Source organism: Rattus norvegicus, chromosome 4 (genome assembly GCF_036323735.1).
Source record: "Rattus norvegicus strain BN/NHsdMcwi chromosome 4, GRCr8, whole genome shotgun sequence".
Classification (NCBI taxonomy): domain Eukaryota; kingdom Metazoa; phylum Chordata; class Mammalia; order Rodentia; family Muridae; genus Rattus; species Rattus norvegicus.
In genome coordinates this window covers 113,039,227-113,056,843 of record NC_086022.1, presented here as the reverse complement: position 1 = coordinate 113,056,843, position 17,617 = coordinate 113,039,227, and positions in this window count along the sequence as shown.

Genomic DNA, 17,617 nt, shown 5'->3' with positions numbered 1-17,617 from the left:
TTTCTTGGGTTCCTGTGCTTGCCTCTCGCCATTAGATTATCTCTAGTGTTACTTTGTTCTGCTATTTCTGACAGTGGCTAGACTGTCCTATAAGCCTGTGTGTCAGGAGTGCTGTAGACCTGTTTTCCTCTCTTTCAGTCAGTTATGGGGACAGAGTGTTCTGCTTTCGGGCGTGTAGTTTTTCCTCTCTACAGGTCTTCAGCTGTTCCTGTGGGCCTGTGTCTTGAGTTCACCAGGCAGCTTTCTTGCAGCAAAAAATTTGGTCTTACCTGTGGTCCTGAGGCTCAAGTTTGCTCGTGGGGTGCTGCCCACGGGCTCTCTGCAGCGGCAGCAACCAGGAAGACCTGTGCCGCCCCTTCTGGGAGCTTCAGTGCACCAGGGTTCCAGATGGTCTTTGGCTTTTTCTTCTGGCGTCCGAGATGTGTGTGCAGGGAGCAGTCTCTTCTGGTTTCCCAGGCTTGTCTGCCTCTCTGAAGGTTTAGCTCTCCCTCCCACAGGATTTGGGTGCAGAGAATTGTTTATCCGGTCTGTTTCTTTCAGGTTCCGGTGGTGTCTCAGGCAGGGGTCCTGCCGCTCCTGGGCCCTCCCCCACGGGAGCCCAGAGGCCTTATACAGTTTTCTCTTGGGCCAGGGAAGTGGGCAGGGGTGAGCAGTGTTGGTGGTCTCTTCCGCTCTGCAGCCTCAGGAGTGCCCACCTGACCAGGCGGTTGGGTCTCTCTCTCACCGGGTCTGGGAGCAGAGAGCTGCTGCGGGCCAGGATCCGCGGGTGTGGGACTCCGGTAAACACAGAACGTGCCTGGTCCTAGAGGAATTCTGCTTCCGTGTGTCCCAAGCTCACCAGGCAGCTTTCTTGCAGCCGAAGTCATTGTTTTTAATGGCTGAGTAGTATTCCATTAAGTAGATGTACCATATTTTTTGAATCCATTCCTGTTGAAAGACATCTGGGTTCTTTCCAGCTTCTAGTTATTATAAATAAGGTTGTGTCTTCGTTGTATGTTGGAGCATCTTTTGGGTATATGCCCAAGAGAGGTATAGCTGAGTCCTCAGGAATTGGAATGTCCACTTTTCTGAGGAACCTCCAGACTGATTTCCAGTGTGGTTGTACCACTTTGCAATCTCACCAACAATGGAGGAGTGTGCCTTTCTCCACATCCTTGCCAGAATATGCTGTCACATGAGTTTTTATCTTAGCCATTCTGACTGGTGTGAAGTGGAATCTCAGGGTGGTTTTAATTTGCATTTCCTGATGACTAAGGATATTGAACATTTCTTTAGGTGCTTTATGGCCATTTGATAATCCTTAGCTGTGAATATTTTATTTAGTTCTGTACCCCATTTTTAATAGGGTTATTCGGCTCTCTGGAATCTAACTTCTTGAGTTCTTTGTATATTTTTGTATTAGTCCTCTATCAGATGTAGGATTGGTAAAGATCCTTTCTCAATTTGATGGTTGCCATTTTGTCCTAATGACAGTGTTTTTTGCCTTAAAGAAGTTTTGCAGTTGTATGAGGTCCCATTTGTTCATTCATGATCTTAGAGCATGAGCCATTGGTGTTTTGTGCATGAAATTTTCCCCAGTGCCCAAGTGTCAAAGACTCTTCCCCACTTTTTCTTCTTTTAGTTTGAGTGTATCTGGCTTGATGTAGAGGTCCTTGATCCATTTGGACTTAAGCTTTGTACACGGTGGTAAGAAAGAATCAATTTGCATTCTTCTACATGCTGACCTCCAGTTGAAACAGCACCATTTGCTGAACATGCTATCTTTCTTCCATTGGGTGGTTTTATCTTCTTTGTCAAAGATCAAGTGAACATAGGTGTGTGGAATCATTTCTTGGTCTTCAATTCTGTTCCCTGATCTATCTGTCTGTCTCTGAACCAATACCATGCAGTTTTTATCACTATTGCTCTGCAATACTGCTTGAGTTCAGGGATAGTGATTCCCCCGAAGTCCTTTTATTCTTGAGGATAGTTTTAGCTACCCTGGGTTTATTGTTATTCCAAATGAATTTGCAAATTGCTCTTTCTATCTCTGTAAAGAATTGAGTAGGAATTTTGATGGGAATTGCATCGAATCTGTAGATGATTTTTGGCAGAGTGGCCATCTTTTCTATATTAATCCTGCCAATCCATGAGCATGGGAGATCTTTCCATCTTCTGAGATCTTCCTCAATTTATTTCTTCAGAGACTTGAAGTTCTGGTCATACAGATCTTTCACTTGCTTGGTTAAAGTCACACAAAGATATTGTATATTATTTGGGACTATTGTGAAGGGTATCATTTCCCTAATTTCTTTCTCAGCCTGTTTATCCTTTGAGTAGAGAAAGGCTACTGAATTGTTTGAGTTAATTTTATATACTAACACTTTGATGAAGTTGTTTATCAGGTTAAGTAGTTCTCTGGTGGAACATTTGGGGTCACTTAAGTACACTATCATATCATCGGCAAATAGTGATATTTTGATTTCTTCCCTTCCAATTTGTATCCTTTTGACCTCCTTTGGCTATCTGATTGCTCTGGATAGGATTTTAGTACTATACTGAATAAGTAGGGAGAGAGTGGGCAGCCTTGTCTAGTCTCTAATTTTAATGGGACTGCTTCAAGTTTCTCTCCATTTAGGTTTATGTTAGTTACTGGTTTGCTGTATATTGCTTTTACTATGTTTACATATGGGCCTTGAATTCCTGATCTTTTTAGGACTTTTATCATGAAGGGGTGTTGAGTTTTGTCAAATGTTTTCTCAGCATCTAATGAAATGATCGTGTGGTTCTTATCTTTGAATTTGTTTATATAGTGGATTATATTGATGGATTTTCATATATTAAACCATCCCTGCATCCCTGGGATGAAGCCTACTTATTCATGATGAATGATAGTTTTGATGTGTTCTTGGATTAGGTGTCCAAGAATCCAGCCCTACAAAGGATTATAGATGGAAAACTACAACAGAGGGAAAGAAACTATACTGTACAGAAAGCAAGAATATAATTTCCTTGCACTGAAACCAAAAGAACGACAAACATAATTCCACCTCTAACAACGAAGATAACAGGAAGCAGCAATCATTATTCCTTAATATCTCTCAACATCAACAGACTCAATTCCCCAATGAAAAAAAAAAAAAACATAGACTAACAGAATGGATTTGTAAAGAGAATCCAGCATTTTGCTACATGCAGGAAACACACCTCAGAGACAAAGACAAACACTACCTCAGAGTACATGGCTGGAAAACAACTTCTCAAGCAAATAATCCAAAGAAACAAACTGGAGTTGCCATTCTAATATCAAATAAAATTGACTTTCAACCAAAAGTCGTTAAAAAAGATAAGGAAGGGCACTTCATAGTCATCAACGAAAAAATCCACCAAGATGATCTGTCAATCCTAAATATCTATGCTCCAAATGCAAGGGCACCGACATTCATAAAAGAAACCTTACTAAAGTTCAAAGCACACATTGCACCTCACATGGTAATAGTAGGAGATTTCAATACCCTACTCCCCTCAATGGACAGATCACGGAAACAGAAATTAAACAGAGACACAGAGAAACTATCAGAAGTTATGAACCAAATGGATTTAACAGATATTTATAGAACATTCCATCCTAAAACAAAAGGATATACCTTCTTCAAGCACCTCATGGAACATTCTCCAAAATTGACAATATAATTGGTCACAAAAGAGGCCTCAACAGATACAGTAAGATAGAAATAATCACATGAATCTTATCAGATCACTATGCACTAAGACTGGTCTTCAATAACAATAATGACAGAAAGCCCACATATACATGGAGGTTGAACAATGCTCTACTCAGTGAAAACTTGGTCAAGGAAGAAATAAAGAAAGAAATTAAAGACTTCTTAGCATTTAATAAAAATGAAGATACAACATTCCCAAACATATGGGACACAATGAAAATAGCAGTAAGAGGAAAACTCATAGCTCTGAGTGCCTGCAAAAAGAGAGCATATGTCAGCAGCTTGACAGCACACCTAAAAGCTCTAGAACAAAAAGAAATAAATAAACCCAAGAGGAGTAGAAGGCAGGAAATAACCAAACTCAGAACTGAAATCAACCAAGTAGAAACAAAAAGGATTATACAAAGAGTCAACAAAACCAGGAGCTGGTTCTTTAAGAAAATCAACAAGATAGATAAACTCTTAGCCAGACTAACCAGAGGTCACAGAGAGTGTATCCAAATAACAAAATCAGAAATGAAAAGGGACACATATTTTTCTTTGGAGTGTCTAATTTCCCTCATTTGGGATGGCTTTTTCCCTAGAACTATCCATTTTCTTGTGAAATTCATGAATTCCTTTTTTTTTTTTGAGATAGCAGAGTAATGGGCCATTGTGTAATGGAACACATTTTCTTTATCCATTCTTACATTGATGGCCATCTAGAAAGTTTTTTTTTTTTTTGATTAACTTTAGGCCACAATCTCCAACTAGTTGAATAAAAGGGAATCAGTTTTCTAAGCTATGGAGTATAGGAGGAAATTCATTTTATAATAGAGCTACATTTTTTTAAATCTCACACAGTGGAAATTTTAGAGAACTAGACAAATTCTGCATTCTTAGCTCTCCACAGCTCCATCAATCTACTTAGTTTTCAAGTCAGAGTTCAATTATTTCTCGTGCTTTATGTCATTATTTGTCACAGAGACTAATTTATCCCTCTCAATATAATGTACTACATGTCACTGTGTTGTCACACAAGTCACCTTAATGTCATTCTTTTGAAGAAATACGAACAATCGTGAAATTTGTATGTAATCATAAAATTAATAGAGAAGATAATGAGCTGAACCTTTCTGATTCAGAAAAATTAATGCTGAAGGTTTCACAATTCCTGATCAAAACTAAACACAGTTACAGTGTTAAAGTACCCAAAGCGATAAAGTAAACCTCAACACATACACACTTGTGTGTGTGCATGTGTGTGTGTGTGTGAGTGTATGTGTGAGTGAGTGTGTGTGTGTGTGTGTGTGTGTGTGTGTGTGTGTGTGTGAAGACTACATAATGGGGAAATAATTCTCTCTTAAGCAAATTGTATGAAAAAAACAAATATCTGCATGCAAAACACTAAAGTTATGTTTGTATTACATAAAATTAAATTGTATCATTTAAATATAAACTTGAAACTGATACCTTCTATTAGAAAGAATAAGAGGTTCATAATATAGATAAGAGCAGCAATATTTTAGATAAGACACCAAGGACTTCAAAAACGAAAACAAAGATACATATGTGGGACAAGATAAAACTGTAAAATCTGTTTTGCAAAAGAAACATAAGAATAGAAACCAATGGATTGGAGAAAATAGTTTCAAACCACATGTGTAGGAAGGGTTAATATATTCAAACTATGATCAGGTTGTACTTACAATAAGATAAATAATTAATAGTAGCTGAAGAACTTTACTGAGAAATCCTTCCAAGATACCTGGACATATAATACTGAAGGGAAAAAATTCTGTGCTAGTGATCTTAGGAAAATGCAAGTCTAAACTAGACTGTGTTGTTACTCTGCACCCTTTAATTGTTTGTTGAGGCAAAAAGGAGGGCACAGAGAAGAGAAGTAGTAATTGGTAAAGATGTAGGTAAGGTAGAAATCATGCACATGAATATAGTAAATTCAACAATGACTTAACAACCCTGTTGAGTTTGTTCAAAGATAACTAAGAAGTAATTCCCAGGGGACACAGGAACCAAACACCTAGCCCTGTTCTCTCAGTAGCTGAAGTGATACTTGTACCACATACTCACTACAGTGTTCTACACAACAGCCTAGATACTATATACACACAGATAATTTTCTTTGTAATTTGAGCCAAGTGATAGGATTATATTTTCTCACAAACATGAGAGACATTTCTCTGTGAATGTGTCCACCCACCCACATGTACTGTTTCCCTATAGTAATTCAGAAAAATTTTCATTGACTTTAGTTATGCAATTTTATATAAAATTGTTTAATAGTTACATAGACCCTTGATATTCTATGTTTCCTTTGGAATCTTTACGGTCTGTGACCTTTCAAGTCTAATCATCTCTTAGCCAGTTTATGGCAAGAATATCTTCGTGGGTTACCTCTGTTCACTGTGGCTGTGCTTTGGCTCTGCCCATCCTTGATAGAGAAACTAGTGAACTGGCACCCTTCACCAAGTCTCTCAATGGTGAAAACTGACAACACAATGTGATTTTTAATTCCCAGACTTTACTTTTATCTACAATTATCATATTAAAATCTTATCCCAATACTAAAGTTGTCCAAGAATTCTCTATTGATCATAATGGAAACTCAATCCAGCAGAAGACATGTTAGAAAGATGCTTATGTTTCAGGACCCTAACTCTATCTATATTTCATTAAAACCTGTTATCAGAGTTCTGACATTTCTTCTTTTGTGTTCTGATTCCATATCAAATACTGTAACACTAAATGTAGTTATTAAGTATAGGCTCGATACTAATTACCCTGTAAATATTTTCTGTGTATTTAGCAGAAATAGTCTTTTTCATATTGGAAAATTTGAACTCACAGACTTCATTAGAAATATGATGTTTAAGGTTCCATTTTGTAATGAAGGGTAAGATCATAGAGGATCACAAATTCATACGATATGAGTTATCTTCCTTGGCAATGGTGATATCACACTCCTCAGTCAGCAGCAGCCTTTCCCAACAGGTAAAGAGCTCATCAAGGAGGAAGAGCTGTGATTGCCTGCCAGTTTTTATAGAGCCATTATGTTGCCATAACAGGTTCAATCTTTGGCCATACAGTTGAATTTAGCTTCCTTCCTTCTCTATTCCTAACCTGTGTAATACCTACAAGGTATTAACCCTTAAATCCCACTCTTAGACTTTCTAGTTGCTGTGTTTTTTGGTCTATCCTGAAATAATGCAGGTCATGTCTCTAATCACAATAGCACAACAGAGAAGGTTCATCAAATCAAATAAAATCAAAACAATTCCGTATGCGCTTGGTCTTCCTACACCTTCCTACATTCATCCTCCCATTCTTTACCTTTCTCACCAAGGTCATCAATCACCTCATAGTCTCATGAATAGCAAAGAAGAGACTTAAAAGAAAGCAAACTGGAAAGTCATTGGCTTCCTATGATTCCAATCCTTATCTCCTGAAAGTGAAAACATCTCTGACTATCCTGGTTAGTTTCTTTGTCAACTTGACACAGGTAGTTATCTTGGAAGAGAAATTTCAATTGAGAAAGTGCCCCATCAGAATAGCCTGTCAGAAAATCTGTGGTGGCATTTTCATGACTAATGGTGGATATGAGAGTAGAAGACATACTCCACTGTGGTTTGTGCTAACCTGGGAATGAAGTCCTGAGTCATAAATAATAGTCACGAGGAGCAAAAGAGTATGCAGTATTCCTCTATGGTGTCTGCTTCAGTTACTGCTTTCAGTTCTTGCCCTGCCCCGAGTATCTTTGGATAATGGGGTTTTTTTCCCAGTTGCTTTCAGTCAATATTGTTTGTCACATAGAAACCCTCACAAATATGATAGCTGATACCAATTACTTTATAATAAAAACTTTCAGCTTCCCTACAACCTGATGTCACATATTTTCAAGTCACAGAACCTCCAATGTCATAGATTTCAATGTTTATATTTTCCAGTCAAAGAATGTTCAGATTTTGCCACATCAGATGAAATTATAAACAGAAACTTCAACCATTTCTAAACCAAAACCCATGCAATCATTATGAATAGGCCGATGTGTGTCATAAAACAATAAGGATAACTGAATCTCAAAGTGTATCCCCTAGATCATCATACATTAGCCATAGCATGGAAGTCAATGAGTGTTGACTGATTTTCTGTGTTTAAGAATTCATGGTAAATGTGGTAGGTTTCTCATTATTTGGAATCCTACTAGCTTTTCATAGCAACTAATCAAAAGGCCGAAGGAAATTGACCTTGATATTGCATTTCAGGAACCTTTCAACATAAGCTGCATATGAATTTAAGCAATATTATATTATTATCACCATTTTAAATTATAGGCATAGGTGTGGTTTTGTATACATGAGTGCAGTGCTTATGGGGGTCAGAGAGGGCTTTGTTCTGGAGTTGGGGTTACAGGATTTGGAGTTACACCCTCTATCTGGGTGTTAGCAACTGAATTTAGGTTCCAGGAATCAGCTCTGGTCCTTGTTAAGAGCAATTCATGAATTTAACCATTAAGGCATATTTCTGGTCCCCATGCTACAAGCTATAATCTTGTATAAAAGCTATATAAGGACTATAAAAGCTCCTGTCTTGCAGGAAGCTCTTTCATGATGATAACTCAGTTACACACATATAAAAACAATGATAAGCAGACTAATTTGCTCTAAGCTATAATTATAGCTAACAATTCATAATACATTCACTATAAATAGAACTACAATATCATCCAGTTACTTTTTGAATGTGGTAGAAAGTATAAAGTCTATATACAAATAGATAGATAGATATAGATAGATAGCCGTGAAAAAATATTATACTTAAATAAATATTATATGAGCATTTGAGACAAGTAGATAAGTGCTTTTCATTTTTACTAGCTAATAGCACAAACCTACATTTACAGAATATTCAGCTTTCTTTTTTAATTAGTCATAGAAAATAATCTACCAGCAAATTTCAGAATTCTTGAGATATCAAATTTCTCAAATTCTTTCTCTACTAATCATACTTAACAAATAAATTTGAAAGTAGAGAATACAACTGTCGCATCCATAGAATATAAAGGTTCAAGGCATTCAAAGGGAAAGAAAATATTAAATATGTATGAAAATAATATATAAAATGCAATTTATTATCTAAAATTTTATCCTAAAAATCATGAGGACTGCTTTTGCTTAAATCAATAACACAGTTTGTTTTCCTATTCATTTTGAGAAAAGAAATTTATCTATCTTACCAAAAAAATTACTTGTTGCCCTAGGACACTGTCATTTTAAAAAAATTTTTTCTTCCTCTTGTGGCTTCATACAATCTAGGTAAATTCTGATTCGGACACTCAGGATAATTGCTGCTTCTGCGATAGAAGCAAAATAATGTCTGTGCTATCTAGTAAAATCATTTATCACAGCTAATGTTTACTCCTTGAATGAAGAAAAAACTCCTCTCTAACAGGCAGCTCTCTCATGATGATAACTCAGTTGCAGACATACCAAAACACTGGTGCGCAGACTAATTTGCTATGAATAATTCATTAGTGTTGTCTAGAAAACTTTAGGAAATGATCATTGTCATTTTTATAGTCTATGCCTTTAGAAAACACTGTGTTTAAAAAGAAGCAGTCTGACATTTTTCAAAATGTAAAAGATTCAGTGGTAAGCTATGGCAATGGCCTAATAAAAATAAAAGAAGGCGGATCCCGGCCCGCAGCAGCTCTCTGCTCCCAAACCCCATGGGAGAGAGACCTCACCGCCTGGTCAGGTGGGCACTCCTGAGGCTGCAGAGCGGAGGAGACCACCCCTGCCCACATCCCTGGCCCAAGAGGAAACTGTATAAGGCCTCTGGGTTCCCGTAGGGGAGGGCCCAGGAGCGGCAGGACCCCTGCGCCTGAGACACCGCCGGAACCTGAAGGAAACAGACCGGATAAACAGTTCTCTGCACCCAAATCCCGTGGGAGGGATAGCTAAACCTTCAGAGAGGCAGACACGCCTGGGAAAGCAGAAGAGACTGCACTCTGCACTCACATCTCGGACGCCAGAGGAAAACACCAAACGCCATCTGGAACCCTAGTGCACGGAAGCTCCCGGAAAGGGCTGCGCATATCTTCCTGGTTGCTGCTGCCTCAGAGAGCTCATGGGCAGCACCCCACAAGCAAACTTGAGCCTCGGGACCACAGATAAGACCAACTTTTCTGCTGCAAGTGACCTGCCTGGTGAACTCAAGACACAGGCCCACAGGAACAGCTGAAGACCTGTAGAGAGGAAAAACTACACGCCTGAAAGCAGAAGACTCTGTCCCCATAACTGGCTGAAAGAAAACAGGAAAACAGGTCTACTGCACTCCTGACACACAGGCTTATAGGACAGTCTAGCCACTGTCAGAAATAGCAGAACAAAGTAACACTAGAGATAATCTGATGGCGAGAGGCAAGCGCAGGAACCCAAGCAACAGAAACCAAGACTACATGGCATCATCAGAGCCCAATTCTCCCACCAAAATAAACATGGAATATCCAAACAAACCAGAAAAGCAAGATCTAGATTCAAAATCATATTTCATCATGATGCTGGAGGACTTCAAGAAAGACGTGAAGAACTCCCTTAGAGAACAAGTAGAAGCCTACAGAGAGGAATCGCAAAATTGCCTGAAAGAATTCCAGGAAAACATAAATAAACAAGTAGAAACCCATAGAGAGGAGACACAAAAATCCCTGAAAGAATTCTAGGAAAACACAATCAAACAGTTGAAGGAATTGAGGATGGAAATAGAAGCAATCAAGAAAGAACACATGGAAACAACCCTGGATATAGAAAATCAAAAGAAGAGACAAGGAGCTAAAGATACAAGCTTCACCAACAGAATACAAGAGATGGAAGAGAGAATCTCAGGAGCAGAAGATTCCATAGAGATCATTGACTCAACTGTCAAAGATGATGTAAAGCGGAAAAAGCTACTGGTCCAAAACATACAGGAAATCCAGGACTCAATGAGAAGATCAAACCTAAGGATAATAGGTATAGAAGAGAGTGAAGACTCCCAGCTCAAAGGACCAGTAAATATCTTCAACAAAATCATAGAAGAAAACTTCCATAACCTAAAAAAAGAGATACCCATAGACATACAAGAAGCCTACAGAACTCCAAATAGATTGGACCAGAAAAGAAACACTTCCCGTCACATAATTGTTAAAACACAAAATGCACAAAATAAGAAAGAATATTAAAAGCAGTAAGGGAAAAAGGTCAAGTAACATATAAAGGCAGACCTATCAGAATCACACCAGACTTCTCGCCAGAAACTATGAAGGCCAGAAGATCCTGGACTGATGTCATACAGACCCTAAGAGAACACAAATGCCAGCCCAGGTTACTGTATCCAGCAAAACTCTCAATTAACATTAATGGAGAAACCAAGATATTTCATGACAAAACCAAATATACACAATATCTTTCTACAAATCCAGCACTACAAAGGATAATAAATGGTAAAGCCCAACATAAGGAGGCAAGCTATACCCTAGAAGAAGCAAGAAACTAATCGTCTTGGCAACAAAACAAAGAGAATGAAAGCACACAAACATAACCTCACATCCAAATATGAATATAACGGGAAGCAATAATCACTATTCCTTAATATCTCTCAATATCAATGGCCTCAACTCCCCAATAAAAAGACATAGATTAACAAACTGGATACGCAACGAGGACCCTGCATTCTGCTGCCTACAGGAAACACACCTCAGAGACAAAGACAGACACTACCTCAGAGTGAAAGGCTGGAAAACAACTTTCCAAGCAAATGGTCAGAAGAAGCAAGATGGAGTAGCCATTCTAATATCAAATGAAATCAATTTCCAACTAAAAGTCATCAAAAAAGATAAAGAAGGACACTTCATATTCATCAAAGGAAAAATCCACCAAGATAAACTCTCAATCCTAAATATCTATGCCCCAAATACAAGGGCACCTGCATACGTAAAAGAAACCTTACTAAAGCTCAAAACACACATTGCACCTCACAAAATAATAGTGGGAGATTTCAACACCCCACTCTCATCAATGGACAGATCATGGAAACAGAAATTAAACAGTGATGTCGACAGACTAAGAGAAGTCATGAGCCAAATGGACTTAACGGATATTTATAGAACATTCTATCCTAAAGCAAAAGGATATACCTTCTTCTCAGCTCCTCATGGTACTTTCTCCAAAATTGACCATATAATTGGTCAAAAAATGGGCCTCAACAGGTACAGAAAGATAGAAATAATCCCATGCGTGCTATCGGACCACCATGGCCTAAAACTGGTCTTCAATAACAATAAGGGAAGAATGCCCACATATACGTGGAAATTGAACAATGTTCTACTCAATGATAACCTAGTCAAGGAAGAAATAAAGAAAGAAATTAAAATTTTTTTAGAATTTAATGAAAATGAAGGTACAACATACCCAAACTTATCGGACACAATGAAAGCTGTGCTAAGAGGAAAACTCATAGCGCTGAGTGCCTGCAGAAAGAAACAGGAAGTAGCATATGTCAGCATCTTGACAGCACACCTAAAATCTCTAGAGCAAAAAGAAGCAAATACACCCAGGAGGAGTAGAAGGCAGGAAACAATCAAACTCAGAGCTGAAATCAACCAAGTAGAAACCAAAAGGACCATAGAATGAATCAACAGAAACAAAAGTTGGTTCTTTGAGAAAATCAACAAGATAGATAAACCCTTAGCCAGACTAACAAGAGGACCCAGAGAGTGTGTCCAAATTAACAAAATCAGCAATGCAAAGGGAGACATAAAACAGATTCAGAGGAAATTCAAAAAATCATTAGATCTTACTATAAAAGGCTATATTCAACAAAACTTGAAAATCTACAGGAAATGGACAATTTCCTAGACAAATACCAGGTACCGAAGTTAAATCAGGAAAAGATAAACCAGTTAAACAACCCCATAACTCCTAAGGAAATAGAAGCAGTCATTAAAGGTCTCCCAACCAAAAAGAGCCCAGGTCCAGACGGGTTTAGTGCAGAATTCTATCGGACTTTCATAGAAGACCTCATACCAATATTATCCAAACTATTCCACAAAATTGAAACAGATGGATCACTCCCGAATTCCATCTATGAAGCCACAATTACTCTTATACCTAAACCACACAAAGACCCAACAAAGAAAGAGAACTTCAGACCAATTTTCCTTATGAATATCGACGCAAAAATACTCAATAAAATTCTGGCAAACCGAATCCAAGAGCACATCAAAACAATCATCCACCATGATCAAGTAGGCTTCATCCCAGGCATGCAGGGATGGTTTAATATACGGAAAACCATCAACGTGATCCATTATATAAACAAACTGAAAGAACAAAACCACATGATCATTTCATTAGATACTGAGAAAGCATTTGACAAAATTCAACACCCCTTCATGATAAAAGTCCTGGAAAGAATAGGAATTCAAGGCCCATACCTAAACATAGTAAAAGCCATATAAAGCAAACAAGTTGCTAACATTAAACTAAATGAAGAGAAACTTGAAGCAATCCCACTAAATTTAGGGACTAGACAAGGCTGCCCACTCTCTCCCTCCTTATTCAATATAGTTCTTGAAGTTCTAGCCAGAGCAATCAGACAACAAAAGGAGGTCAAGGTGATACAGATCGGAAAAGAAGTCAAAATATCACTATTTGCAGATGATATGATAGTTTATTTAAGTGATCCAAAAGTTCCACCAGAGAACTACTAAAGCTGATAAACAACTTCAGCAAAGTGGCTGGGTATAAAATTAACTAAAATAAATCAGTAGCCTTCCTCTACACAAAAGAGAAACAAGCCGAGAAAGAAATTAGGGAAACGACACCCTTCATAATAGACCCAAATAATATCAAGTACCTCGGTGTAACTTTAACCAAGCAAGTAAAAGATCTGTACAATAAGAACTTCAAGACACTGAAGAAAGAAATTGAAGAAGACCTCAGAAGATGGAAAGATCTCCCATGCTCATGGATTGGCAGGATTAATATAGTAAAAATGGCCATTTTACCAAAAGCGATCTACAGATTCAATGCAATCCCCATCAAAATACCAATCCAATTCTTCAAATAGTTAGACAGAACAATTTGCAAATTCATCTGGAAAACAAAAAACCCAGGATAGCTAAAACTATCCTCAACAATAAAAGGACTTCAGGGGGAATCACTATCCCTGAATTCAAGCAGTATTACAGAGCAATAGTGATAAAAACTGCATGGTATTGGTACAGAGACAGACAGATAGACCAATGGAATAGAATTGAAGACCCAGAAATGAACCCACACACCTATGGTCACTTGATTTTTGACAAAGGAGCCAAAACCATCCAATGGAAAAAAGATAGCATTTTCAGCAAATGGTGCTGGTTCAACTGGAGGGCAACATGTAGAAGACTGCAGATTGATCCATGCTTATCACCCTGTACAAAGCTTAAGTCCAAGTGGATCAAAGACCTCCACATCAAACCTGATACACTCAAACTAATAGAAGAAAAACTAGGGAAGCATCTGGAACACATGGGCACTGGAAAAAATTTCCTGAAGAAAACACCAATGGCTTCTGCTCTAAGATCAAGAATCGACAAATGAGATCTCATAAAACTGAAAAGCTTCTGTAAGGCAAAGGACACTGTGGTTAGGACAAATCGGCAACCAACAGATTGGGAAAAGATCTTTACCAATCCTTCAACAGATAGAGGCCTTATATCCAAAATATACAAAGAACTCAAGAAGTAGGATCGCAGGGAGACAAATAACCCTATTAAAAATGGGGTTTAGAGCTAAACAAAGAATTCACAGCTGAGGAATGCCGAATGGCTGAGAAACACCTAAAGAAATGTTCAACATCTTTAGTCATAAGGGAAATGCAAATTAAAACAACCCTGAGATTTCACCTCAGACCAGTGAGAATGGCTAAGATCAAAAACTCAGGTGACAGCAGATGCTGGCGAGGATGTGGAGAAAGAGGAACACTCCTCCATTGTTGGTGGTATTGCAAACTGGTACAACCATTCTGGAAATCAGTCTGGAGGTTCCTCAGAAAATTGGACATTGAACTGCCTGAGGATCCAGCTATACCTCTCTTGGGCATATACCCAAAAGATGCCCCAACATATAAAAAAAACACGTGCTCCACTATGTTCATCGCAGCCTTATTTATAATAGTCAGAAGCTGGAAATAACCCAGATGCCCTTCAACAGAGGAATGGATACAGAAAATGTGGTACATTTACACAATGGAATATTACTCAGCCATCAAAAACAACGGCTTTATGAAATTAGTAGGCAAATGGTTGGAATTGAAAAATATCATCCTGAGTGAGCTAACCCAATCACAGAAAGTCATACATGGTATGCACTCACTGATAAGTGGCTATTAGCCCAAATGCTTGAATTACCCTAGATGCCTAGAACAAATGAAACTCAAGACGGATGATCAAAATGTGAATGCTTCACTCCTTCTCTAAAAGGGGAACAAGAATACCCTTGGCAGGGAAGAGAGAGGCAAAGATTAAAACAGAGACTGAAGGAACACCCATTCAGAGCCTGCCCCACATGTGGCCCATACATATACAGCCACCCAATTAGACAAGATGGATGAAGCAAAGAAGTGCAGACTGACAGGAGCCGGATGTAGATCGCTCCTGAGAGACACAGCCAGAATACAGCAAATACAGAGGCGAATGCCAGCAGCAAACCACTGAACTGAGAATAGGACCCCCGTTGAAGGAATCAGAGAAAGAACTGGAAGAGCTTGAAGGGGCTCGAGACCCCATATGTACAACAATGCCAAGCAACCAGAGCTTCCAGGGACTAAGCCACTACCTAAAGACTATACATGGACTGACCCTGGACTCTGACCTCATAGGTAGCAATGAATATCCTAGTAAGAGCACTAGTGGAAGGGGAAGCCCTGGGTCCTGCTAAGACTGAACCCCCAGTGAACTAGACTGTTGGGGGGAGTGCGGCAATGGGGGGAGGGTTGGGAGGGGAACACCCATAAGGAAGGGGAGGGGGAGGGGGATGTTTCCCGGAAACCAAAGAATTATTATTAAGTATTAAATAAATTAAAAAAAAAGAAATTAAAAAAAAGAAGTTTTTCTGGTACTAAGTATTGCCATAATTCAGGTGGTATCATTTTGCCCCATCTGTCTTCTTTGGAGACCAAAGGGCTCCCTCTAGAAGGGGCATTTCTCTATATTTATGGAAAGCATTATTATTAAACATTTTAAATCCCATGTTCAACAGATCTCTGAAGAATTTGAGGACCATCTATTAAGTATACCTGATTTACTTGCTTTAGACTTAACTTTGAAAACACATCAACTTGTATGTCTTAATTATCTTTAACAATTTAAGTTGGTAGCTTTTCTGAGATTGATGATTTACAGATTTTCCTCGTTAAGTTTCAACCTTAAAATCTGAGTTGAAGATTTAATTGAAAATCCTTTAGTATCTAAATAAAACATTAAACCATAAAAAAGGAATATGTATGTCATGTCATTGCAAAATTCTAAGTGAAAAATTATGATCATCTACTTTAATTATTAAATTCTAATTTAGCCAATTGATATTCTATTTACATCCTTTTAAGGTACCTCGTCTCAGACATTAGGCATTTAAAGCACAGGAAGTGGTGAGATACTTTGGTGTTTCATCTTGTCAAATTAAAGCATGAAGGTATAATGCAATTATCCATATATAAGAAATTTGAAAGCAATCGTAGCACAAAAATAAAATGCACAAAGAGAAATATACCACTGAATCCATATCGCTATACACAGATTTTTCAGAAGCATTGTTGAACAGTGTAGTTCCAAAGAACGACATCCTTACTTGCTATAGGACATTACCAGAGAAAAGAAATGTATGGTATTTGGGTCTAAATTGACTTTATCATTACCATTTCTTATTAGAGCATTCTGAGAAGGATCCTCCCCTAATATGCACAGACTACAGGTGCATCCTACGGGGATGCTCCTCGCTTCATTCTGTTCTCTCTTAAGACAAGTACCTTTTATTTCTGTTTTAAGAAGGATATAATTCTTCCGTTTTCTATACACTAATATTAATGGTAGGAACTCTTTGTTCTTGGCAAGAAAACCACCTGTGATCTCTCTCAAGGTGCTTTGGATCTGTTCCAAGCCCAGAGAAGACTTGGGAGAGGGGAAGACAATCTTGGTAATAGCATTGAGAATCTAGTTGTGATTTTACTTTTTAACTGATATTCCTGGGTATAAGCCTGCTTTTCATAGAACATATACAGAAACTGGGGTCATGGTTGGCTTAAACATGTGTGACGGCTCCATTGAAAATAGGCTTACATCTCAAATATCAGTTCCAAAGTCAACTGCCAAAACTGCTCATTATGAAGAGACTGAAGCCATGAACTGCAACATGCAAAGGATTCCTTCCTCTTTCTCTTGTCATATTAAGGAATAATTTGAAGTGAAGAAGCATCAAATACACACACACACACACACACACACACACACACACACACTCCCTAAAATATTTATCCTTCAAAAACAGTGGAGTACAGTAAATGGAAACCAAATGAAAAATGGCTTGAGGGCCTATAGGATACTTTATGGAAAAAGAAAATTATTTGAACTTAAAAGTACATTTATAATCACAAAAGAATGTGACGAACTAGATGTTGTTATTAGGGTAAGTGTTATCATTTATAAAGAACCAAGAAATCATTGCAAAGTAGGCAAAGGGATTTAACTTATTAAAGTTTGCATTGGTAGGGTGGATGTAAAGAGGAAGGATATTGGGGTGGGTGCACTATTGACAGAGAAGGTGCAGAGGTGAGAAAGTAGAAAATGCAAATGGTAGAAGGGGTAAGTGAATGCATACAATGGAATTCTAAGAGGATTA